A 27351-nucleotide genomic window follows, 5' to 3' on the forward strand; every position below is an offset into this window, starting at 1 on the left:
GTGCTTCCACTGATTTGTGCATTAACATAACTTTCTTCTTTCTATCCATCTCTGTTTACTGTTAGCTAGTTGAAGGTAGAAGCCATGTCCTTATATCCCAGGCATGTAAAATAGTGCCAAGTACACAGTAGGTGCTAAATAAATGCTTGGCGAATTGCAAAATAAATGAAGATCCACTCTTATGTCCTCCAGCACCTCGTAGAAGCAGAACATACCCTGAATCAATGAAACCAACTTTGTCTAGAAGCTTTGGGAGTCTTAGTTCTTTCAGTGCCAAAGTAACTGGCACCCATGTGGAAAATATTTGCTGTCACTCCCCCACCCAGATTCCAAATTCTAGTTCAAAGCCAAGTGCCTGTCTCCCCGCCAGGGCAGCCCACAGCTTTACTGCAAATGTTTCCCTCGGCTCTCCTCTGTGCATAACCTTAGCTATATTATTTACTACCATGAATACCATAATATGTATTTAAATATGCTGTAAAGGTCAGAAAACTGAGCCATACCCCTTCCTGGGAATCCATTTCACACCATGGCAGAGTCAGGCCTCCCAGCACTCATTCAAACCCAGATGTGAAGGTAAATTATGAAGGTTTTTTTTTTTTTTCCTGGTGTGAGGACGACCTCATCATGCATCATATTCTATGGAATAATAACGATAAATCCATCTGTTACAAGCTGGGAGAACAGCAAGTGTTGGAAGCCACAGAATGATTTTAACTTCTGGGCTGTCACCCTCACATTCACCAAGTTCAGCTATAAAAATCAAACTCAAGTTTAAAAAAAATAAGGATCAGAGAGATGGAGAAGTCACTCAGCAGAGAGACGCTGTTCCCCACCCCCACCAGTGGGAGATGCTCTGAATGGGCGATTCTTAAACTTTTAGAAGGCAGCTCATGTGGCCTCCTTCTGGTCTTCTCTTTACTTGCCTCCTTGCCCTGAGCCTTCAGTTCAGTTCGCCTTAATTCAGAGGCTCAAAGAGTTCTAAAACAAAATGACGAAATGATGGATCCTCTCTGCACAGAAACATATACTTAATGTATAATTTTCCACTCAATATCAGGGTGTTCAGGGATCCCTTAAAACCTCACCATGGATCAAGAAACCCCAAAAGCTAATTTGTTCTACACTGTCCCTCAAAAAAGACTGAAAAAATAAGCAGTGGTAGGTTGAAGCCTCCAAAAACAAAACCGAAACCCCCCAACACACACACACACACACACACACACACACACACAGAGTACAGGGAACTTAGTGAAGAGATTTTAGGATGCGACAGCTTCCTAAGATCAATAGTTCAGGTTGTATGTCAACAATATTTCAATTAAAAATGTAAAAGTTTCTTAAAAAGAGCAAGAGTCCAGAAGTGTCTGTAATGCTCCCTGGGGTGCATGCCCTAGGATGTTTTCCTGGAAACATTCAGAATGCTGGAAGAAAAGGGTCCAGTTACAAGTTCTATGGAAACTTGTTCTGCCCCTAGAGCCCTGGGATCCACGGAGTTTTCCAGAGTTTGTCATCAACTAAAGTGGAACAGTCTCAACAGTTCAGGGCAAATCCTACTCTGGTGAACATCTCTTAGTTCTCTGCCATATGCTTTCATTATGAAAACCACAGAACACCAAAGACAATTCTGGGAAGAAAAAAAAAGTCATCCATCATCATGTTACCTCTCCTAGCCTTAGGATTCCTTTCTGGTCAGATGAAATGTAGACCTTTGTACAGACTTGTGACGAAGTCTTTATGTGATCAACCTATACCATTTTGAGCTACCTTTTTGTTTTCGCTAATCTATCATAAATGTATTCTCATTTTTCCATAAAGACTTCTAAATGATCATTATTTTTATAAGGGAATATATCTTATTATGTTTCCTTTTTGTTTTAAATGGGATTTTATTGCCATGGATGTAGCCTCTTTTCATTTTAGGGCAAGTTTTAGGGATAAATTCCAAGGAGTGGTATTACTGAATCAAAAGCCATGATCAATGCTGTAGCTTTGGGTACAACCTGTCATACTGATTTCTAAAGCAACTGTTGTGATTTACAATGCCACCAGAGTAATTATTCCAGTTTCACCCCAACTGAAGAAGTAATTATTCCAGTTTCACCCCAACCTCATTAGTCACAATCAAGTGTTGTGTTGCTATTATTTGAGGGCATTATCCATACTCCTACTGTATCATCTCTAACTAAGCTCCCAAACTCTATACCTAGACTCAACCTCTGGGCACACAGAAAATCAACTCAGAGGAGACAACCTAAAATGGAGGAATGACTTGGTCTTAGTCATAAATATTCTGTTTAGAACCCTAGCCTGACTCTTCTATTCAAGAGTACAAAACTGATGCACAGGGACCATAGTTTGTAGCCCCCTGATGACTCAGACAGAACAGGTGTTCATTGGATTTGGGTGGGCTCTACTGGAAAACCAAATTAGTCCCATGCAGCACCTAAGAATCAGCCAAGGATGACAACTCATGGTTTGTCTTCCCCTATTTATCTACTTATTTAAGCCCTCCTTGTTGGAATGAGTTAATGAAACTTCTGAGTGTCTAGAGTTGATCTTTTCATAAGGCACACAAGAAGCTAACACCTACCAGCCAGTCCACCTGTAGTATTTCTGGTAGAAATCAAATAAGTCTGCCCAATTCATATGATGTGGCATCTATTCTGGCTTCCTGATTGGTATCAATTTTCCAAATCTTATTCTACCTCTACCAGGAGCTTTGTTAACTTCTAAATATCAAATATCAACTTTTAAAATAAATGCATTAGGGGCACCTGGGTTGCTCAGTAGGTTGAGCGTAGATCTCTTGGCTTCAGCTCAGGTCATGACCTCAGGGTCCTTGGACTGAGCCCCATGTCAGGCTCTGCACTCAGCAGGGAGTCTGCTTAAGGATTCTCTCTCTCTCTCTCTCTCTCTCTCTGTGTGTGTCCCTCCCCCGCTAAAATAAATAAATATTTAGAAAAATTAAATAAGTGCATTAGGATCCCACTTCCAAGATGCCGCTAAGCTCATGGAAAGGGACAACACTAAGTCTCCGTTGGTGGATTTTGCTGCTATTATGTGATGGTGGTAGAACCACTTCATCTATTTTAGCCTCTGTATCTATATAATGGACATAACTATGCATATTCTGCCTATTTCCAGGGCTATAAGAGCATACAAAATACTGTAAATGAGGGCACCTTCATAAAAGTACCAGGTCTGATAAGGAAGGAAGGAAATTACTCACTCTGTGCCCCTCCCATGAAGCAATAACCATGAAAGAAACTTTCAACAACCTATTTCATCCTCTCTACAGTCCGTATAAACAAGAATTTATGCTCATGAAGGGATAGCCTAGAAGAATGGAGTCCAAATCCCGATTCTGTCATTTAGGAGCTGTGTTGCCTTGGGCCAAGCCCCTTACCTTTGATTATCAACTGTCTCCTCAACTTTAAAATAGGAATGAGGAAAATCCCTTCTCCCAAGTGCTTGTTAGAATCAAATGAGGCGCCCCATGTGAAAAAGCTATGCAAACCATAGAGCACTAAACAATTTCTAGGTATTATTAGTAAGATAATAGACTGCTTGATCCCAACAAGGTAATTACATTGCTGGAGGCAAATGGGAGATGTACACCCACCAACTGGGGGACTGACACCCAAAATTAATTCCTCAGGTTTGATCTGGGTTCCAGTGTTGTGTGGTAAGCAAGGACAGATGGTTCTTTCCTTGGGGTTTGAAACCAGCTTTAGGAGATAGCTGAAGATCTCTGTGACAGCAGTAAATTTAGTCAAGGAGGGAGACCTTGAGCCCTGAAGGAGGCTCCAAGGAAGAGCTAAAGGAGAAAACGATCAGGAACAAAATACTGCCTTTCATGAGAATTCAGAAGCAATAATGGGGTCACTCACCTGCAGTAAGAACCTGAGTGAGTAAATGAGCCTGGGGAACTCACGCAGGAACATTAAATGCATTCCTTATAAACAGCAACCCAGAGATATCCAGAAAGGTGATAGGTAGAAGGGAAAAAAATTGCCAGTGATGGGTAGTATAGAGGATTACAGAAAGTGCTTACAGCAGTGGTTTATAAAAATATTTTAGCCCATTCTTTCTTTAAAGGAAATCGATGTGGAAATCCAAAGCTTAAAACAAAGTAAAATCAAGGTAAGTTAGGTGAGGAAAGGTTTGGAGCCTGAATGCTCAGCCCCACAGCCCTTCCATCCTCCAAAGGCAGACTCACCAAGGAATGTGAGGAAACCTTTGGGATCTGACAGTAGAATCAGAAGGCCACTGACTTACGGGATGGGATCTGTGACAAAGATGACCAACTCCATCTCTCTCTCTCCCTTTAAAGCTGAAACTTCTCCTACCACCTTTTTGTCTCCTTCCAGTTAGAGATTTCATTCCCCAACCTCCCTTGAAGCTAGAAGTGACCGTGAGACTTGGGTTTTTGCCAGTGGAATGTGAGTAGAATCAGTGTGTGCCATTTCTGAGTCACTTCCTTAAAATGAAATTGCTCCCTTTCTCATTCACTACGGGCATGGACATGACAATGGCTAGCTTCAACCATGAAGGAAGGACAAACTTAGAGGTAGAGCAACAAGATGGAAGAAGCCTGGGCCTCTGAATGAACTTGTGGAGCAGAGCCCCTTCCCCTCCCTGGACAATCCACCCACACCTGGACATGGGAGAGAAACAAATCTCCACCTTGTTCAAGGCTCAGCCCTCTTGAGTGTCATGGCTATAGATCCCCCATGACCTAAGTAATCAAGTGTGTACAAGGGAAGGAGAAAAAGGGAAGGGAAAAAAACCCTCAATTTGATGCCTACTACCCCACCTCCAAGATCTTCTCCAACTTGCCCCCAACACCAGAATGACCACCTCTTCAAATGACCAGAAGTTGTTCATAGCTTTGAATGGTAACAGATTCTATTTAGGTTTCATTTTTTAGGGAAAGCCATTATGCAGATGCTCTGTAGGTCCTAAATGGGTTCTGGGGCTGGACTATGGCAACACAGAGTTCTTTCCCTCTCTTTGCCTTTCCTACATCTGGACTTTAGATGTGGAGCTGGGAGGTCACAGTCCCATACATTTTCCACTTTTTAGCACTGCTGCCACCAGACCTCTCCCAGAATGAGCCCACTGCTTTCTGGGGAAAACCTCAGCCTAGTATCTCTTTCTTTAAATCCCAAAGAGATCTATCAGCTTAGGCTGAAAGTGGTATCTCAATCCCAAGAACTATTACAAGATGCTGAAAACTAACCGTTGTATAAACCCCTAAGTCCTAACTTCATTGCAAGTGTTACTCAGTTTCTATTCTCTTCTATTCTCTCATCTTAGATGATTCAGTTGTTAAATATAGCTAGAATCGGGAGATTTTTCGTCCTCTGTTCCCATCACCTGACAGACTCACCCTCTCTTGGCTTCAGAGATCCAGAATCTTCGTGAAACCACTGTTAAATACTAGATCATTACTGAAAATGATGATGTTGAGGTGTATAAAAGAAACTTAATGCCTTGGAATATAAAAGCTTTTCTAATCACTACATCTAATTACCAAGAAGAATGACTCACCAAAATATTTAAAATGTCTTAAAATATAATAAAGTGAAAAGAGGGAATGTGAGCAATTGCTTAGTGAGCTGGCAAAAGGAAGTAGATCTCAGAGAATACAAATCCCATTTTAGCATCAAAGAAGCCAGGATCTTTCAAAATCATTGTACGTTCTATTCTTATCCGTGTTTAAACTTAAAACCTTCAGAAGTGAAACTTTCAAATTTTTAAACAGGATCTGAAGCCTGCCCTTGCCATATACTACAATGACACTGTAAGCTTTTACATATCTGTAAATTCGTGTACAATTCTGGTGTTAGAACTAAACGTATGCCTCAGTGTGTTAGTTCCTCCTTTCAGGCTCTGCTTCAAAACATACATGCCCAGATGAAAGTCCTCAGATGTAAAAATTATCTTTGTAGCAGATTCATATCTTACCCTCAAAGATTCCATTTGCACTGCACTGCAATACATAATACTCACTGTCTTTATGGCAGCATGAGTGACAGGAACAAAAGAGATATTAGCACAGACTGAGCCAATCACAGAACTGGGCCCTTTACTGGTGTATTTTTCACTCTCAAAAGTACACCCAGAAGGGCACCTGAACGGCACAGTTGGTTAAGCATCCGACTCTTGGGTTTTGGCTCAGGTCATGATCTCAAGGTCGTGAGATCAAGCCTCTGTCAGGCTCTGCGCTCAATGAGGAGTCTGCTTGGGATTCTCTCTCCCTCTCCCCTTCCTGCTTATGTTCTCTCTTTCACTCTTTCTCTCAAATAAATACATAAATTTTTTATATTTATATATACATATATACCAGAGGTAGGCATTTTTATTTCCATTTTACAAATGAAGAAATTATGGTGTGAAAAGTTTAAAGAATTTTTCCAAGGTCAGAATCAAAGACCTGTCTAGCTACAGAGCCTGTCCATTCCCCCACACTATCTCCTTCCAGGTTAGGAGTTAAAATGGAAAATGAACAATAAAAGCAATGGTGCCTTAACCTAGTAGCCCTAAGATCCAAATGAGACAGGCCTTTTTAATTTCCCCGTGTTTAAAGATGAGGAAGCATGGGTATGGACAGATGAAGTGACTTCCCAAGATGACACCAACAATAAGTGGCTAAAATGCAATTTGAACCCAAGGCCATCTGGCTATGCCCCTTGCCACTACATTAAAGCTGCCTCCCTCTATTAAAATCAGTGAAAATGCACAAATTAAAAATGAGCATAGTCATCAATTTCTACAAAGTTAGGAGAAGGAGGAGTCAGTCCTGGCTAGCTGAATCAGGGAATGCTTCACAGCAGAGGTGTTTTTTGAAACTAATAGTTAAAGATAAAGGTTAGCCTCACCATCAGAGTAACCAGGTGTAAGGAAGGAAATATATACACACAGGTTCTTTCAGTGACTGACTGGGTCTAACCCAAAAGCCCATGGTTTATGTTCACTCTTGGTGTCATACAGTCAGAGGGTTCTGAAAGGTGCACAATAATATGTATGTGCCATGACAACATTATACAGCGTCTTTCCACTGCCCTAAACATCCCTTGTGCCCTGTTCCTTCCCCGCTCACTTCTGGCAAACACTCATCTCTTTACTGTCTCCATGGTTTTGTCTTTTCCAGAATATCACAGAATTGATAGTGTGAAATCATATGTGATAGTGTGAAATCATACAGTATGTAGCCTTTCAGATTGGGTTCTTTTACTTAATAATATGCCTTTTAGGTTCCTCCATGGATTTTCACAGCCTGGTAGCTCATTTCTTTTTAACACCAAGTACTATTCCATTGTATGGATGTACCACCATTTATTTTCCCATTTACCTACTGAAGGACATTTTGGGTGCTTCCAAGTTGTGGCAATTATGAACAAAGCTGCTATAAACACCCATATGCAGGTTTTTGTGTGGACATATGTTTTCAGCTCATTTGGTTAAATATCAAATTCTGCTAAATTGGATGGTAAGAGTATGTTTAGTTTTCTAAGAATCCACCCAACTGCCTTTCAAAATGGAAGGACCATTTTGCATTCCCACCAGCAGTGAGCAAGAGTTCCTGTTGCTCCACACTTTCACCAGTATCTGGTGTTGTCAGTGTTTTGGATTTTCATCATTCTGATAGGTGTGTTGTAGTACCAAAGATGCATTTTTAAAAAGAGCTTTCCCCATGATTCTCCTGCAGATGGCTCAGGGTTGAGAAATAGGAACCTTAAAGAAAAAGAAGTCTTTACTGCCAGCTTGCAGTTTCTCATGGGAGGGTTACCAGGCTTGATACTCAGCTGGTGCTCACCGGTACAGCCCTGCCAGTTAAAATACTGACATAGTCCTAGGACCATTAGTAAAGTGCTATTACTGCAAGCCCTCCTCATGCCCCACCACCACCCATGCAGCCCCAAACCCACATGCTTAGGTCTTCCATCATTTCCCACATCCTGTACCCAAGGAGCTAAGGCTTGACCCTAAGAAGACCTCTAGAACTATGCTCCAGTGACAGCAAGTGTCCTTCCTCACTGATCGGACCTAGTCTCTTCAAGGTTATTAAATATTTCAACTATAACCCCTGGGATTACCCTATGAGATTATCCACCATTTTCCAAACTTTCCTGATAACTGTAAACACCTGCTGGACTTGTTAGACAATCGGGCCCCACACTCAGAATCACTGATTCAGTTAGATCTGGGTTGGGGCCCAGAAACCCATATATGTTGTTTTTTCCTTCTTCTTTTATTCAAACATCCAAGGTGTTGGGTTTTCATTTTTGTTTTTGTCTTTTGGTCTCCCAGGGTGATTCTTATCTTTGGGAGAGTTTTCCAATTAAAACAAAAAAAGCAATGGGGAGAAATATTTCCACCACCCAGGCTAAAAAAATTCTCCTAAGAAAAAGGCAGCTAAGTCCCAAAAGCATGGGTTTTGATTGTAGAGACATTAGTGAGATATGTGAAATTCAAATCCTAGTCCTGCCTTGCCTGCTATGTGACTTTGGGCAATTGACTTAACCTGTATGAAGCCTTACTTCTCCATAGCTACAGTTGGCTGTAAAGATTAGGTGAAATAAATGTATGTGGCCCATAAGAGTAAGACCAACAATTACACTCAACATCATAAGTACCTAGCACACTTGTGGACTGTCTCTCAATTTAAAAAAAAAAAAAATCATACTTGACTCAAACTCAAGGTTTTGGTACCTTTTCCATAGCAGCAATATTGGCAAACATTATGTTTAGCAAACAGTATGGCTCCATCAAGCCAATGTCAAATGTGGCTCCTTTGATCTTATTTATTCAGTGGACATCCAACCCACATCCATGTTTGCTTTAAAATATGCATTCAGAAGGAAAAAAAAAAAACTTTGACTCTACTTTGAATTAGAGAACATTTAATTCAAGCAGTGTCATCGGCCAGTAAAATTTCATCGTACAGCCTTCTTACCTGTTATAGGTATAGGTATATAGGTATGTTATTTATTCTTCTTTCTATTTTTACAGCAGCAAATATTCTTAGCCCAGATTCTTGCTTTGTTCTAAACTGAGAAATTAAAAAGGGGGTAGGGGGAATGCCTCTTTCAAAGAATTTCACCCCTCCTAAAGACAAAATGATTCTTGGGAATCCCAGCCCAGCCCATGTCATTAAGGATGAGTGCCACCTTGTCATAAGTGCTAGGCTGCAAAGAGTAGAGAAATGGGCAGATAATGAAATTACTGAACACTCAAAGTGTCAGAGACTGACGGGCTGGGGCCATCTATCACCAATTATATGAGGCATTAACATGCTGCTTTCCTATCCAGGGACAAAGACAGCAACAAGAACAGTAAATAGTCTGAAGTGGGTCTGTGCAAGAAACCATAATTTAATGACCTGACAACCAGCCAATATCCTCAAAGTGTGGCCTGCCTCTGCCCTAGAACTTGTTTTACACCCAGCACGTGCTCCTTGAATGATACAAAATGTCAGTGTTTCCTAAACTTCAATCTTTCTTGCCCTACCTTCTTTGCAAGCTACATTTGTGTAACAGTTGTACTAAATGCAATGTATTTCTTTAAACTGGTTCTTCTTACTAAAATTAATTGATTTCAAAAGAAAACCTGGTATTGCTACCAAAATGGAAAATCTATATCACCTGCCATAAAAGCAGAGGAATCGAGAAAATAATTGCAAAGCAAGGAAAACAAGGCCATTAAAATCTAGTCAATACTGTCCCCTGCTGTGGGCTCTGAGACTGAAGTCACCTTTTTTGGTTAAAATAGGGGATTATCAAGTGTTAGAAAGGTGTTAAGACACACAAGCCCCAAACTGAGATTCTCTCCTTGATGTCCTAAAGGGATCAAAAGCAAACTGAAAGGATTAAGTATCTCACCAAATGAGCCAACCGCTACTCACAGCCACATCCATGCACTAGATGAACTCCCACAAGTCTCACACTACAGAAAATGCTACTAAGAGCTCTGGCTATAGAAAGTATGGCACTGACAGGCTTTTCACAAACACAGAACAAACTATGGGAATCTCAGATTCCCTGCTAAATCCAAATGTGAGAAAACAATAATATTCCACCTAGCTGAAAGGTAGACAACTCATGGAACAGCCCCCTCACCAAGAATATTACTAGGAAATATCTTAGTTTGTGAACCTTTCCTCTTTTGGATCCAGCCAAAAAGGTTCAGCCAAAGCCACATCACCACTCAGGATGTTTCTCAGTCCAAAGTAGGGCAAGGAGTCCTGACCGATGGCCTGGCCGTTAGGCACACAACTTATATCATGGAGAAAGCTAATGCTGGTAACTGGAGCCTTGAATCAGGAAGCCAGGGTCAAAGAAGTGTTACGGTGGGAAGTAAGACATGGAATTGGTCTAAGCTGCAGGAATTGAAAAGCTGCATTTAGGTTCTGTAGTGAATCCTTGGGAACCACAGGAGCTGTCCCTGGTGCTGCTTGCACCAACGTCTAAGCAGCACCAGGGACAGCTCCTGTGGTTCCCAAGGATTGATTACAGATAACTATAGTTTTTCAGTTCCCAGTAGAACTGGTCTTTTTCTGGCTACCACCAAGTGTGTGTGTGTGTGTGTGTGTGTGTGTGTGTGTACACACACACATATATATTTATTTGTGTGTACATATATGCACATATGCATAGGTATAAATGCATGTATACATATATACACACATATATATTTATTTATTTCTGGCTACCTCCAAGTGTGTGTGTGTGTGTGTGTGTGTGTGTGTGTGTGTGTATTATATATATATATGTATGTAAGTATAAATGTGGTTACTGCCTTAATTCCAATATTTTTTTTCTCTATAAACAATCAATTTGAAGCCATATCACAATGATGTAGTACTAATGCAATGGTTGTAAGGCATAATTCACACTGTTCTTATCCTAATCAGGATCCCAAATTGAATAAAAAATCACAGCAGTTTCCAAGTCTGCATAATAAAGCTAAATAAAAGAAAAAGTTGCAAAAAAATACATATACATACATAAACATATATATACATTTTACTGGACACCTCATATGGGTATCAGCAGGGCAGCTACTGGCCCTTAGCATTTGAAAATTGGGGGATACGAGGCAATCAATACTGGATTAGTGGGCAGAAACAGGAATGCTGATCACTCTGCATTGGGTTATACCATGGAAAATCATCTCACACAGCTTGAAACAGCCATCAGACATTCTTATAAGGAAGAACCTATTTGTCATTAACCAAACCTAGAAACTAAATTCATTTTACATACAAACAGGTTTGCACAGTATTAACAGACTGAATTTTCTAAGCACATATAACCATGTAGGTTATAAGAAGACTGCCATTTGATTTATAAAGGATTTTACAAAAAAGACATTTGCCATTTTTTAATCATGTTGTCAATGGCAACACCACACAAGTGTTTGTATTGCCAATACCATACACTTGTATCAGTCTGCTTTTGTACCTGCCTCTCCATGATTCTAGGTATAGGAGCAAACAGCTGATGGCTTCATTATATCTCCAGTGTAGTTATACCCAAGCATTTATTGAAATACATGCTATTTTGTTATAAATTACTCTCCGTTTATTTCTCCTTTATATTAGAGTCAGGGCATTATGTTGATTTTAATTATCTGTGTAGGCAGGTTACATTATCTCTGAATTTCATCTCAGTACTATAAAGTGAGTGCTTCAAAATATTTGTTATAAAAAGGGGGAAATGGGTTGATATGCCTGAGAATACTGTTCTCAGTGATCAGCCTCATTGTGGTCTGTCTTCATTGTCTCTGTAACTCCCACCAAGTCCATGGAGGACCCTCCTTAGGGCAGAGAGAAACAGGCTCATCATCCTTTCCAAGTCCTATGTGGGTGTTAGGCTAAGCCATCCAGAAGGAAAGGGTACTTAGGCAAGGAGTCCAATTTCAGTATGGTCCCTCCTAAGTCCCACAGCAACCTTCTTGTCCTGTCAGCAAAATCTATAAGAAGGTATGTTGGTAGGTGTTGTCTACTGAAGTAACTTTCCAAATCTCCTCCTCTTCAACTATATGCTAGATAATATAAATATCTCTCTCTCTCTCTCTCTCTCTCTCTCTCACACACACACACACACACACACACACAATCTACCTGGGTATCCTTCCTGGATCTTTTGTTTAAATCCTGATAGAGGCTCTTTTGGTCCAAATCCCCTGCATTCCTGTCGCTATTTCACTTGGAGCTCCCACGTCTCTCCACGCCAGACTGTAGCATCTGTTCTGAGCCCAAGAGCCCCGTTTATCACTGTTTGTCTTTCCTATCAAAAGCAGCCATTTGGCTCTTCACCACTTTGGCCTCATGATAGAAAATGTTCTAACCATCAACCCTTGAAGGAAAACAGGTACAAAGGGGCATGGCCCATATTCCAGAGAGCTGGTGAGCAACACACGTATGATATCTTCTAAACCAATATCCCAGACACAACACCTGATGAAAATATGGGCATGAAGTCTGACAGCAGAACGAAAGTATTGAGAATCACAACTGTTCCAGAAACTCGGGGATGAATGATCCAGACAGGAAGATCTGAGGGCTCTTCAGAGGTAGCTACCAGGAACAGCAGCAGCTGCATATTACTTTTCCATGGTCTGTGAATGGAAGCATAAGGTCCAGTCCTGACCCCTCTGAACACTCTGCCAGCATCTTCTCTAGCTTTGCCACTGCTGCCCTACCTCACTCTACCCCTTAAATTTTGGTTATTGCCAGAGTCCACTGTCAGCTCCCCTCTCCACATTCCATTCCTGAGAAATTTAATCACTATGACAGTTTCATTACCACCTAAGTGCCAATGGATCCAAACCTTCCCTCCCCCATTCAGACCTCCTTCCTGCTCTTTAGTCCTATAAATCTAACTGCCTCCCAGAAAAATCCAACCTTTTGAACCACTGGTACTTCAACCACAATATGTCAAAATCATACACATTCTCCTCCCCACCTTCCACTAAATCAAATCCCTCTTCCTGTCTGTATTCTTATCTCAATTAATGGTTATCACTGTTTTCCCAGCACCCATAACAGAAACCTGACTGCCCTATTACTAACCTAACTGTTCCCCAAACTCATGGCTAAGTCCTAAGAACTCTACCTTTGCAATGGTAATGCGTTACTGCATCCTTGGTTCCCACGGTGTCAGTCCAGATGTTTCTCACTTTTCCCCTGGAATATGGTGATACCATGGACTTGCACTGATGGCTCTTCCTCCTCAGAGCCTCCCACCCATCCCCCAACTCCTAACACTATGATCCTATTATAGCATCTAGTCAAATCTCACACTTCACTCCCTATCAACCTTTCAACAGTCACCCATGATGCAGAATCCAAGTTCCTCAACACGGCCCTCCATGACTGTTTCCTTTCAATGGAGAAGGACTAGAAACACTTGAATCAGGCAGATCTGAGGTTGAATTATAGGTTCAGATTTCTGGCTGTGTGACCTTGGACAAGAACAAGAGTGTAGACTCATTATTTTAATTACACTAATTGTAGCATCTGTGTTTATTGTATATAAGGTTCAACTTCTTATTCAGCCACTTTAGGTAAAAAAAAAAATGCATCTGTAGGAGACAGAGTTATGTTACCTGATATTCAAAATGAGTCACTTCTAAAGTGATAAAAAGCTCTTCTTTTTTCAAAAATGGAGATAATGATGCTTATCCCAGGTTTGTTGTGAGGATTAAAGAGAAAATATGTATGCCTGCTACATATATACATATATATACATATACATTTATATATAATTACATATACATTTTGCATATATACACATATACTTTTATATGTAATTATATATTGCATACACACTATTTACATAATTATATATATTACAGATGTACACATACATTTATTTAGAATTCTATATACACAGTATATACACATATATATACATATGCATTTCTACATATGTACATACTACATATACACACATACATGTATATATTCATATGTAAATGTGTGTGCATTTATACACATATACATTTTATGTGTGTATATAGGTATATGTACCTATAGTCCAGCACTAATTCCAAGGCTCCTTTCCTCCTTTGCCTAACCATGATACTGATGTGGGAAAACTCCCTATTAAGAGAGAAACCTGGAAAACCAATGACCCCAAATTACTCAGTCTTAGAGGAGGGACACAACTGTTGTGAAAGACCCAAGGAACCCACAGTCTACCTGAGGGTAGAAGAACAACAACAACAAAAACCCACAGGATAACACACTACACAACTTACAAAAATGTAGGAATTTTGAAGGTAGGCCATGTAAGTCACAGTCATTAGAATTCTTTTGAAGGAAATAACAACTGTGAAGAAGAACTGTAAGAAGTTCACCTTCTAAAGCAGGAAATAGTGCCCAGTCCATCACCTGGACAGATGTTCACTGCATTTCCTCTCACCATGAGGAACGGCACAAATGCTATGAGCTGCCCACGCGGAATAAAACACTCACTGCCTTCAAGGCCAAATGGTCTTATAAGGCTGGTAGCATGTTTACCTAGTGAAGCAAAGCAGAAAGGGATACAGTGGAAAAGAAAAAGCAATCACATGCCACAGGAGGAGGAGACTCCGAGTGGCAACAAGACCACACCTGCCAACAGGGCAGCAGCCAGCAGGGTCAGTGTGAATGCACCATCACACACTCTCTACCTTACTTCTTCCCTCTACGCCCTGTTGCCTACATACTGCTAAAGGATAGGCCTGTGATGTTTTAGGGGAACTCTGACTTTCTTGGGCCCTGTGTTCTGCACTATCCCCCAAACACGAGCTTCTCTTTGCAGGAAACGTAGACACTGATCCAGATTTCTCTCTAGGCTTGTCCCTCTAATCTATTCCCCTCCCTTCTTTCTGATTTGATTCCAAAGCAGAAATACAACAACCCAGCAGAAGATTATAATCTCTGGCTTTATTATAGAAAGAGGTGTAGAAAATATGAATATCTGCTCTGATCACAGCCACTTAAAGGTTACCAATTTGGAGAGTTCCAATTTTCCCAGAGTTGCAGAAAACTCTAGAAAATCCGTTATGCATCAACAGAAGAGCTTTTCTGCTTACAAATGATGAGAGAAAAACTAAGGGAGACACCCTGGCATGGCACCCTGTGTGTCTGCGGCAGCTCCCCCAGCTCCCGACCACATCGCAGCAGCATGAATGCCCTTCCAAATCTTCCTATGTCACCAAAACACAGTGGCCAGAATGCAATATCTTAGACTCCAGGAGTCACGTGTTCCAAGCTGAGGACCAAATGGCTTAGAGTCCATCCTTGAGGAGCCTGGATTCCAAAAAGAATGAAGTGCCTTATTCCACCCAAATCCAACCCGAAAAGAATGTTCACAAAATGGCCATTCCACATACCATTGATCACCACTGGGCTACCTTTGGGCTAGGCATTTCTCCTGGGTGGTTTAAGAACCTTAAACTCCACTGAGCCTCTTTTAACTCATCTGTTAATGGAGGCAGTATCTTAACGGCATAAAGGCAGGGCGGCTAGATCAGATGGCTTCTGGAGTTATCTCCCAGTGCCAACTCATCTACATAGCAACCAGGAAAAGGGAAAGCTGTTTTCCAAGTTTGACAAAGGACTATTTAATGCCAAGTTTGGGTAGATATATATGTTTGTTTGTAGGACTTGCAGGGCTCTAAGTCCATATTGCCTCCAATACTCTATAAACACCTGCAAAATGACCAGTTAAAGAGGAAGGTGTCTGTGTCACTGAGCCCAGGGTCTGCCTGCAGCCCTCCAATCCACCACAGCCTCCCCCTTACTTCAGGAAGTCCTGTCTTAGCCTTTCTCAGACACACCCACTACTCCACTGACCTTGCTTTGAATAGTTCATGCATATTCTTTCTTTAGATCTCAGTGTTTTATTCCCAGCTGAGGTGGGACTACAGCTACAGACTCTCCCAGTCCTACTTTTCATCTATCACACAACTGGCCAGGAGAGTGATGTTGTTTGGAGACAAGAATGGAGTTGCTGGAGTCTCCATCTTTATGCAAACCAGAAGTGTCATCTTATGAAGACCAAGTAGCCATGGACTTCGATTTCCTCATCCTTAAAACAGGGACAAGAGGGTTGAATTTGGTTCACTCAGTAGAGATCCCACATGCATTATGCAAAGAACATACTGATTCTGCTAAAAGTAAATGTCACTAGTGCTAAGACCACATTTTGCTCATCTGAGTATCCCCATCTAGCACTGGGAGTAGTATATAGTAAGCAATCAGTAAAAGAATTGCTAAACTGTCAACCACCAAGTTATAATCTCTGCCTTCAGAGTATTTATACATTTGCAGGGAAAAAATGGACACAAATAACCCAATAACCATCACAGAATAGAAAAGCAGCACTGAGGGAGAGATGAGCAATGAAACAGTTAAATCCTAAGAGGGAAAATTGTTTTCATCTGAAACATCAGGGAAAGATTCAGGGAGGAAGTAGCACATGAGGCTCTAGATGGATAAACTATTACACTCAGAGACAGGGAAGGTCTGTCCTAGCAGTGAGAACAAGGGGACCTTTCAATGGCAATCAGTCTACCTGGGGATTCCAACTCAAGACTAGAGATTTTTCTCTCCCGCTGTCTTAAAAAGAATCTCTGTCCTTTTTTCTTTTCCTTTTCTCTGGCCTTCTTTCCAATATAGCTTATTTTTTGTTCCCCCTTCACCTACTTCCCCAGCCACTGCAAACTCCTACCGGGAAGTGGTTAATGTTCTTCCTTTCTTTTTGTCAGCCCTAAGTTAATGGGCTTCTGGCTAAATACTTGAATTTATGCACCCTACATTGTCTTTTCAGCACCATTTCCAGTAATTTATAGGAACTGCTGTCTGCTGCATTGTGTTATTTAATACTGTGGATGGCTTTCGAATATAGTCTGCACACTGGTGCTTCTGTGGAGGACAGAAGCAGTGTTATATGGAACCTGGATGGGCTCTCGCTCTCCTGTTCTGGGGAAGCAACTCCTGTATGGGTGAGTTACTGAGAAGAGTTATGGCAGCGCTGGCACAGAATCCACTGAGTCATGCCAACCCATTACAAAGAGACAGGATGAGGGAGAAAATCCTGAATTATCCAACAAAGTTAGGAACTGGGATCGCCAAGACCCCTATTAGCCAGAGAAAGCCAGACAGACTTAACATCGCTCCACAAGTCACACAACCATATACTCTTTTTATGGGGTAGGGAGCGGGAGGGCAGCAGAAGGCTCAGAGTGGGACCGGCCACGTGTTCACCTCCACACACAGCTACACTTTCAAAGGGCAACCATTTTCTTCTTAATGCTTATCAAGTTCTTGTTCTGAATTCACACTGTGCTAAAAATGATTCTGGTGATTTATTTAATTTTCTCAGCAACTCTGGTCTGGTTTCTACACTTCCTGGCAGACAGATATGCCCTGGGAAGAGAGCCTCCCAGTTGCAACACTATATCCCAATAACACCCTGCGTGAACCCGGGTTTTCGAAGAAAAGCCCAAGGCAAGATGTGTTAGCCTCTGCCCCGAGTAAAACGAACAAGTCCTCACCCTCCAGGAATCTGATAACCAAGAAAAAAGAGAAGATGCCTTTTTTAATAACTTGGGGCAGAATGCCTGGAGATGGAGAGAGTCGGGTTACCTCCAGGTAGCTGGCTAGGTTTCCCCCCAGACTCCCAATGTCAACGCTCAGGGGGATACTTTCTGACAACCAAATGCGCAGGCCTGGGCATTTCTGAGGAAGAAGAAGGGACATGAGAGAAAGTTTCAGGAAAGGGATTATAAAACGCCCCCCCGCATACCTCGAACAAGGTATGACCAAAGATTATTTTCAAGCTGTATTTAATTTTTCCCCCCTCTGGTTGCCAAGGGCCTCACCACTTTTAGTGCCTAGTACCTGGCCATTTCAAACACTTATGATACCTCTCTGACCCCTGAGATTCACAGAAAATTCTAAGAGCCCTGAGAAACAGACTGTCCACACCAACCTTGATGAAGAGTAACAAGATGCTGGCAGAAAAGGCAGGGAGACCCGTTGGTGGAAACAATGATGTCATTAGGAAGGAAGTTTGAGTTTCTAATAGATGGCACATAACAAATCAGTGTGGTATAAATGCAATTTATGGGGACCATAATGTACTCAATTCATCCCCATAAATGAAGGTAAAATCGTACCTCACCTGACAGGTTCTAGTTCTTATTTATCATTAGCAGTGATAAATCCCACACAATAATGGGAGTTCCTGGAGACAACTTTTCATTTCTGGGTAGCTTCGGTTAGTCACATTCAAACCACAATTTGCTCATCCTTCCAAAAGCAAAACTTGCTAGGCATTACTAGATTTCAAATTCATTTTTTAGCCTTAAGTGATTTTTGAGAAAGTAATACAAGCACATGGGGAAAAAAAAATCCAGTAGCACAAAAGGTCTTCTACAAAAAAACTTTCCTGCCTCCCCTGTTCCTCAGTCAAGGCCTTTCCTAGTAGCCAATAATATTACAGGTCTAGAAGTGTAGAAATGTAGAAGTCTAGAATATTATCACAGTGTCTAGAAGGGTGATCTCTGGGAGATCACCCTTCTAGACACTAAGCACATATTCAGAGATCACTCATATTTTTAAATAACTGGAAACACACTACACTACACTGCCCTTCATTTTTCTCGTTTCACATTGTAACATGGAGATCAGTCCACATCCATGGGAATAAATCTTCCCCACTTCTTTTTTTTTAATATTTTATTTATTCATTTGACAGACAGAGATCACAAGTAGGCAGAGAAGCAGGCAGAGAGAAAGGAGGAAGCAGGCTCCCTGCTGAGCAGAGAGCCCAATGTGGGGCTCGATCCCAGGACCCTGGGATCATGACCTGAGCCGAAGGCAGAGGCTTTAACCCACTGAGCCACCCAGGTACCCCTTCCCCACTTCTTTTAACAGCTGCGTAGTATTCTAGTTTGTGGCTGGACCATAATTAACCAGTTCCCAGCTGACAGGTATTACCGTTATTGTTCCAGACTTCTGCTCCCACAATGGGGCAGTAAGTGGTCCTTGGGCTCCATTTCCATTTTCCTTCAGTGCAGCTACTGCCTGATTCAATTCCCCACCTTCTTCACCTAGATTCAGGAGCCTAGCCTGAGAGACAGAACAAACATCTCTGCAGAGCCGTGGTTCTCAGCAAAATGAAATAAAATAAAATCTTCCCTCCATAGGCCCATCTGGAGGGTGCTGCTATGAGCAGAGTCTGGAAGAATAATAAATCTCTCTTGACACAGGCGCTGGGAGGAGGCTGCCCAAGCCGCAGCGATGGGCTTCTCGGTTTGAGATGTCGACAGGCTATATTGAAAGCAGAGAACGGAGCCATATAAATCTGTAATTGCAACCCCATTCTCACGACGGAATGCTGCCTGCTTGTAGTTGGTTCTCATTACCTGCTTACAACTGTAATTTCTGTGTGGTCTTTTTCCTTCCCTACACTGCAGTTTTCTGGGGATTCAGAGCTGAAGAGTGGTGTTAGGCATTTCTAAAAGGAGAATGGAAAGGTACCAATTATGGAAAAGTGATTTCTCCTTTTGAATTCAACTGCTCTGAACTTCATTGTCCCCCCTTCAGGTGAGACTATCACAACCTGGTAGAAGCAGAAATTGTTTCAGGGAGAAAGAAATCCCAGATGCCCATCCTGCCTGGGGGCATCAGCTGCTTAGGCTGCATCATAGCTGAAATCAAGCACACCCCAGTTCAAAACAAACAGACCAGCTCGTCCTCTTCCCAGGCTGCCCAAAGTACGTGTCCTAGCCAGAAGTGAGGAGTCTAGTTGTTTTATTGGATTCATTACAATTCATGATGAAGCCCAAACCAAGTAGACCAAACAGAGGTAACCGGGGCATTAACAGGATTCACTGCGAAGGTGTTCATCATTCTGCAGAATTCTTTCTCTACGGAGACTTCCACTTCCCTATGCCCTCTGTTCTTGCCTATAACCACTATGGAAAGTTACAAAAGTGGCCCCAGTTCTGCAGAGACTGCTGAAAAGGGGAAGTGGGCAGTTGTCTTCTGGAGTGCTGGAAAGTTCTGGTTGACTTTTTAGTGCCTTTCAGGCCAAGCTTGAGTCCAGGACCAAGTGCCAGGCACCTAGGCAGACCCTACCTGATGCTGTACAATTCTTCAATCCTGGCAGGTGGATCTTAGACCCGGAGAGCCAGTGCCCACTGAATGGAAGTGCTGGTCTCATGTGGCTTGCTCTCACCCAGCTCACACTCTCCTTCTGAGCCTGAAGCCATTCCCCCCAGCTTCTGTCTTCAAGTTGCCATTTTCTTTATTTTCTGTGTTTTAATTCCTATATCCTGTACTTTTGAGAGAAAGATTTTTTCATCTTTGACTCCCCAGCAGTTAATATTGTACTTGATATATAGGAACTAAAAAATATGTGCTGCATGAATGAGTGAGCGAAAATACAAGGAGTCACTAACTCACTGTGGTGATTTTGATTCCCCAAGAACTCTCTGGGGTCCAGCACTGCGGTGGCTGCTCTCCTTGTCCTCCCAAAAGACAACACTCAACACAGAGCCACAGAGCAGCCACAGTCTCCAAGAAGTGTCTCATAAATTACTCATGTCAGATTCTGAGTTCACCAACACAGCAGTCCATCCACCACGACAAATCACATGCAAAACTGTGCATGCATCTGTAGGCACTTTTCTGCAAGAAGATCCTTTACTTCCCTCAGATTCTGAAAGGGATCCATAGCCTCCCAAAAGCTCTACATTCACAGACTTAAAGAATCAGAAAACCTGAGACCTGAAAAGGTCTCCTCTGCCCTCCCTGACACTGAGCAGGACAGAGTGGGGCGGGGGCACTGCAGGTGTGAGTTCTGCTGACTAACAAGCATCATTGCTCTGCTTTATGGGAACAGATAAATCACCAGGATTTAAAGAATCCCAGTCCTCGGAACGCTCTTGCACTTGACAGCAAGCACATTTTTTCCACCAAGTCAACATCTCCAGAAGGAGCAGCCAAGCCCTGTCGAAGAAAAAGAAAAGAGGCTTGGAGCAAGATTAAAGAAATAAATAAAGTACAATCTGCAAGCTGGGAAAACAGGCTCATCCTATCATGGTACTAACCTGCTTGGTTCTGGGAAGGGAGGAGAAGAACAAGGTGATACCCCTTGTCAGCCCTGATCCCAGATGCTCTGCTTTGAGAAGGGGCCTTTCATCCCAACTCATACAGGGAACTCAGGGGAGCAGGGTGCTGCCTCTGAGCCTGAAGGAGGACTCAGCTCTGCATTTCTGTTCAGGGAAATAGCCCCTGCCTGCATCTCCTTCAGCATCATCCAGAAAGTATTTCTCATCATAAAAGGCCTGGCTTGAGTACCTGGTTTAGCCAGGCTTTGCCCCACATTGAAACTGGCCCCCGACCCTGTCCTGCCTGTCTCCAGAACAGAATCTCTCTACCTCAGCATTATTGACATCTGGAGCCAAATAATTCTTTTTTTTTTTTTTTAAGATTTTATTTATTTGAGAGAGAGAGAGAGCACAAGGTCAAGCATGAGCAGAGCGAAGGGGCAGAGGGAGGGGAGAAGCAGGCTTTCCACTGAGCAGGGAGCCCTTTGTGGGGCTCAATCCCAGGACCCTGGGATCATGACCTGAGCCAAAGGCAGTTGCTTAACCGACTGAGCGGCCCCGGCATGGGGCCAGGTAAATCTTTGCTGTGGATGGCTGTCCTGGGCATTTAGGCAACGTAGCAGCATCCTTTATCAATAAAGCAGCCCTCATTCACCCGATGCTGGGAGCACTCCCTGTCCCACCCCAAGCTGTGACAACCAAAAATGTCTCCAGCCTTTGTCAAGGGTGCCCTCAAGAACAAAACTGCCTGAGAACAGATGCTCCAAGACCTGCCAACTCTGTCTCAGGGACCACCAGTAGGAAGGAATGCAGGTGTTACTTAGAGGAAAACAGGATAGTTGTCAATAGTTTGGGGAAACACGGTATTAAACAAAGATAAACAGGATCCTTTCTTGGTGGATTTCTCAGAGTCTGAAACAGATCAGGGTGTACCAAGAACCTGAGTGGAAAACATAATGCCCAGCATTTCTCCAAAGGCACTTGGCTGCACAGTCCTTTTATCTCAGAGCATTTAGGATTAGTATTCCAAGGGATTTACTTTTGGAAACACTTCTGTGAGGCAAAACTGGAAATGTACCTCTGAGGCAGACATGCCTGGAGGAAGGCATGAAGAAGCCAGGAGCAGCCTACGGACACAGAACTTTCCTCAACACAATTTATCTCACAACCCCAGACTTCATCATTAGAGATTAATTTTTTGAGAACCGATTTAGACCTTCAGTCTTCAAAAGTTCCCAAATATTCTGAAAGATACTAAAGCTATAAATCACCATTAGCTGACACTTTGCAACCCGGGTAAGGTTATCAGAGACTTTCCCCACAGTGACAGTTGACTGTGTCCGAAGGTCTATGGGGAATGGGAAAGCCCAGAAGCACTTGGGCTGGAAAGAGAGTAACAAAGGAAAGAAATAAGGGAAGAGGACAGCAAAACGAACCTCTCCTACTTCACCCTTCTGGCCAGGGCTGCCGCTGAGGTAATATTCACATTCACAGCCCACAAGCACAGCCTTCAGAAAGGTCGGACACAGTGGGAAGGGTGTCTTGTAAGAGGGGTTAGATTTGTGCTGTGTAAAATAGATTTAAAATACTATTATTCTACTAAACAGGTTTCCTTGTGATTTCCACGCATTTCAGAGATCATAAACATTAAAACTGAGAAGGATCTTGAATTATCTAACCCTACTCTTTTTTTTTTTTTTTCTTTTTTAAGTAGGCTCCACACGCAGCATGCAGCCCATGGCGGGGCCTGAACTCACAACCCTGAGATCAAGACCAGACCCAAGACCAAGAGTCAGATATTTAACCAACTGAGCCACCCAAACTCCCCCTGATCCTATTCTTTTTTAAACAAAAGCTATTTACTCAAAGCCCAATACATAAAACACAAAATTGTAAATATTCTCATTTAGTATGGGCTGGAGTCCCACCCAACCCTTAACCCCTAACTTATCCTCCCTTGAAGAACCTTTTAGAAAGCTCAAGGTCCTCAGCAAACATTGGAAACATTGGAAATTTCACAGGCCAAGGAAAGGGAGGCCCCTTCAAATTATGTGACTTGCCTGGGACCCCAAGACTTCTCAGTAAGAGTCAGGAGACGAACTGACTCTTAGCCTCACACTCTCCTCATCTCACCACATGCTGACTAATGTAAGAAAGAGAGCACCAACCCCACAAGAGAATAAGCTGCCTTAGAATGGAGTGATCTCCTTTCTGCAGGTACGCCAGGAGGGACTGGAGGCCACGTGTAAGGTCTGGTGGCCTCACTGGTGTGAGGAGCTAGACATTTGTGTGGTCTCTTCTCAAAGGCTCCCAAGCACTGTCCCATCCTACCTCACAGGAGTCACAGGATGCCTGAGGAAGCCCGCTCTTAAGAAGCGACGCAGCCCCACACCAAGGGGAGCCCTTGCCCATTCTCCCTGGCCCCCAAGCCATGGCCTTCTGATGGAAGCAGGCCAGCTGACATGAACAGTGTGTGCAGTGTGAGTGAGCGATGGTGCACCACCAGGTAACACACCCCTAAGCCAAGTCAACAACTCCAGGCTCAGTGCGTGTCAGGCAGAAATAGGACAGTGACTGCCAGTCACAGGAAATATCATCAGGGAGGTTTAAACTAATAAAGCTGCCTCAGAACTCGTAATACAAATGATCCATGAACAAGATGGCAGCTGCGGCTCCAGATTACCGAGCTGTGGAAGGGCAGCTCAGCCCAGATGTGCTTCAGAATGTGTTTATGGGCACTCATGCAGGCCGAGACACACAAGCACCCTGTCCACCTGCAGAAACACCACCAGCAGTGTGTCTCCTTTACCTGAGGTTAGGAGACCCCACTGTGCAAAGCTGGCAGAGGAAGGAGGCAGACCCAGGGAAGAGAAGCAGGAAGATCTGTCCCGAGACCAAAGACCAGGCCCACTATATGTGCCCAGACCAGGCCTGAGGGTCGGCAAAAGGAAATGGGGGCCCCAGATGAACTCTACCAGTCATCTGCTGTTGCCTTCTGGAAGACAGGAAAGGAATCCTGATACTGGGCAATCAGCGAGCGAAAGTGACACAGCCAAATGTCCTTAGTTATTATGGCTTTTTAGGACTGTTTTTTGGTTCACTCTGTGTACTTGTCTTCTTTTTTCCATGGTGTGTGTGTGTGTGTGTGTGTGTGTGTGTGTGTGTGTGTATGTGCATGTTTTCTCCTAACACAAGCTAGTGGGTGACTCAAAGCCCCTCCTCTGAAAGGCCCAGAATACAGCCAACCCCACGTCATATACCTCCTCTCTGGGAGCCTCAGAGATGGCTCCTGGTAAGGGCCTCTGAAATGTCAAGTTCTGGGTCACACGTACCACATACAAACGTGACATTCTGTGGGATGGGCAGCTGTGGTGAAGGGGACGAGTCCCCTCTCCCAGCCTCACAAGGGTTTCAAACTCCAGCTCTTCCACTTAGCAGCTGTGTGATATAAGAAAGCTACTTAACATCTCTGGGTTTCGGCTGACTTACAGTTGACTACTGGGAGATCCCCTGACATCTAAATGTGCATATGAGCTCTGGAAACTTCTACAGATGTTAGATGTCAGGACTACAGATGAACCTGCCTATAGAGTTTCCTACTACCTGTAATCTCCAGAGACACTCATTTTCTGTGCAGAACACATCTATGTTGGTACAACAGTGTTCTCCATTTATTACTACTAGTACCAGCATGTACAGCTAATAAAGCTGCATACCATCTCTCACAGCAATGCCACTGCTGCCTGATACTAGAGGGTATTTTGTTGAGCAGATCTGGCAACAGTACTAATCATAATATTCTCTAGCTTATGCCCACATGTTGCTATTCTCTCCCTAAGAAGACACTGATCTCCTGAACAGAGATCCTATCTGACACTTCCGTGTCCCCTATAAGATGAGGATCATCTGACAGGCTCTCAGCAAATGTGTGATTGACAAAAGTCATAGGGAACTCCTGGAGGATGCCACCTGACTGGCCATGGGCCTGGCCCCTGGAAGGAAACTAGTCTGAGAGCCTCCATTCAGCATATACTGGCTGACAGTTCTTATCTCCCATCCCACCTGGAGATCCACAAAAGGAAAACAGGCTTTTGGATCAGAAGCCCCTCCAGATCCAAAGAGGGAAAAGAACCAGACCTGGCCACCTCATTGAACTATCTGGTCCATCTGGAAACCAGAGAAGCTCACCAGGGCCCCTGACCCTATGTGGCATGGGCACGCATGTCATTCATGTTTGCAAAACTGAGCATGGACAGGTTCAGGGTTAAGGGTGAGAGAGCTGAGGGTCATGCCCAAGGTTATTAATAGCTTCCTTCTCCACCTCTTCCTTGTTGCCTTGTCAACTCAGGGTGACCTCCACAAGTCACAGCCCGAGAGGACACTGATTATTATTATAATGATCGCACTGGTGTGTGTGCTCACAGATGCTGCTGGACCTGTGACATGCTGCTTCTCTTGCGTCTGTAATTCAGTGACTCCAGCCAAAAGTACTCTTGTTATCAAATTATGCTCGGCTTTTTCTTCCCTCTGCCTCTGTACTCAGGGCAACCCTTTCCCATCTGCCACGACACAGCCAGGTTTTTGTACCTCCCTCACCCCCATCCCACCACCCGCCTCCCTTCTCCTTCCCACAAGCAAACTAGCAATGCGCTTAAGGTTAACATGCCCGCCAAGCCTCCCTCTGATGAATGACAGGTTAATGATGTGCACATCTCCTAATAAGCATGTTAGTCAGCACTTACACCGCCTTCGTCAACTGGCACAGGGTAGTGCAGGGTGAGGCTTTGTGAGTGGGAAAGACAGGGCATGCAAAAGGCCTCCCCTTCTATCCTCTCCAATCAGAGACACCCGGGAGGCAAAAGCTGCTCAGGAACATGACAACCAGCAGCAGGGGTCACTGTGCCCCCGCAGGAAAGGAGAAGGCAGCCGACCAGAAGGAAGGATCAACATCTCAGGGGTTGGCTGATCCCTAGGCAAGGAAGAAGCCATTTCCAAGATCCCAAAATGCCTTTCTGAGATGGCAGCTGGACACCGCAGGGGCCGGGAGCCACCCCACGCCCCCGGGGGTGCTCCCCTGGATTGACAGTATCACTTAGGAGGGTCCTTAACATTCTCCTTCTCTCAGATGTTTTCATGTGCTCCTTGATGCACATTCTCCCAGCTTTTTCAGCTGTGTGTGTCTCCTCTGACTGCTTAGACAACGGACACCGGACCCACCCCCACTTCTATCACTGAGAATTTCTGAATATGAGAACACATTAAGTATAATAGTGCCAGAAGGCTGCTCTAAGAAATGACCACAACTTGGTGGCTTAAAGACACCAATTTCTTTTCTTTCTTTCTTTCTTTCTTTTTTTTTTTTCTTTTTTTTTTTTTTTTTGAGAGGGGAAGGGCAGAGGGAGAAATAGAATCTCAATCATGCCCCACGCCCAGCATGGAGCCCAAGGTGGGGCCAGATCTCACAACCCTGAGATCATGACCTGAGCCAAAACCAAGAGTTAGATGCTTAACTGAGTCATCCAGGCACCAACCTCCCAATTTATTTTCTTACAGTTCTTAAAGTCAGAGGTCAAAAATGGGTCATACCAAACGAAAGTAAAGGTGCCAGCCAGGTTTCTGGAGGGTCCAGGGGAGAATCGAGTCCTTGCCTGTTTAACCTTCCAGAGGTCGGCAACATTCTTTAGCCAGTGACCCCTTCCTCAAATCACTCCAACCTCTGGCTTCCACTGTCCCGTCTCCTACTTCTTCCCTGTTATAAGGATCCCTGTGATGGTGTCCAGCCCACCCAGATAATCCCAGATAATCTCCCCATCTCAAGACCCTTCACTAAATCAGCTCTGCAAAGTCCCTTCTGCCACATAGGATAACATAAACATGTTCCAGAGATGAGGATGTGACCCTGGGGGGGCGAGGGCCAGCCCACCACAGTGAGAGTACCTTAAATGTGTCACAGCTATAAAACAGGGTCACTGTGAAGCCAAGTGGAAAAGATACTGTAAAAACACTCAACAGGGAGCCTGGCGTATCGGTGGGGGATGACTGGTCAGCATCCCAGTCACCAAACATAGGGAACTCATGGGACAGGTCTGAATACCCATTGCTGACCAGGAGCTCAGATGCAGATTATCTCCCTCTATGCTCACTGCCTGCTGCCAGATGTATGTGACTGGCCCTCTTTCGAGGATGAGAAAACAGGCTCAGAGAGTATGTGGCTTTGTCTAAGTTCAC

General features: G+C 43.5%; 1 protein-coding gene across 3 annotated transcripts in view; it reads right to left on the reverse strand.

Annotated features, from left to right (window-relative positions):
- Positions 1–27351, reverse strand: part of SORCS3 (sortilin related VPS10 domain containing receptor 3) — a 580244-nt gene that overhangs the window by 438195 nt on the left and 114698 nt on the right. The window contains exon 1 of one of the 3 annotated variants that reach the window (XM_032880570.1): positions 17997–18038. The exons of the other annotated variants lie outside the window; for them this stretch is intronic. The gene's annotated coding sequence lies outside the window, so the exon portion shown is untranslated. Of the gene's footprint in view, positions 1–17996; positions 18039–27351 lie in introns of those variants that run through there. 3 annotated transcript variants of the gene reach the window in all.

The sequence above is a fragment of the Lontra canadensis genome, unplaced genomic scaffold (assembly GCF_010015895.1).
Source record: "Lontra canadensis isolate GAN:19392208 unplaced genomic scaffold, GSC_riverotter_1.0 scaffold3, whole genome shotgun sequence".
NCBI lineage: Eukaryota > Metazoa > Chordata > Mammalia > Carnivora > Mustelidae > Lontra > Lontra canadensis.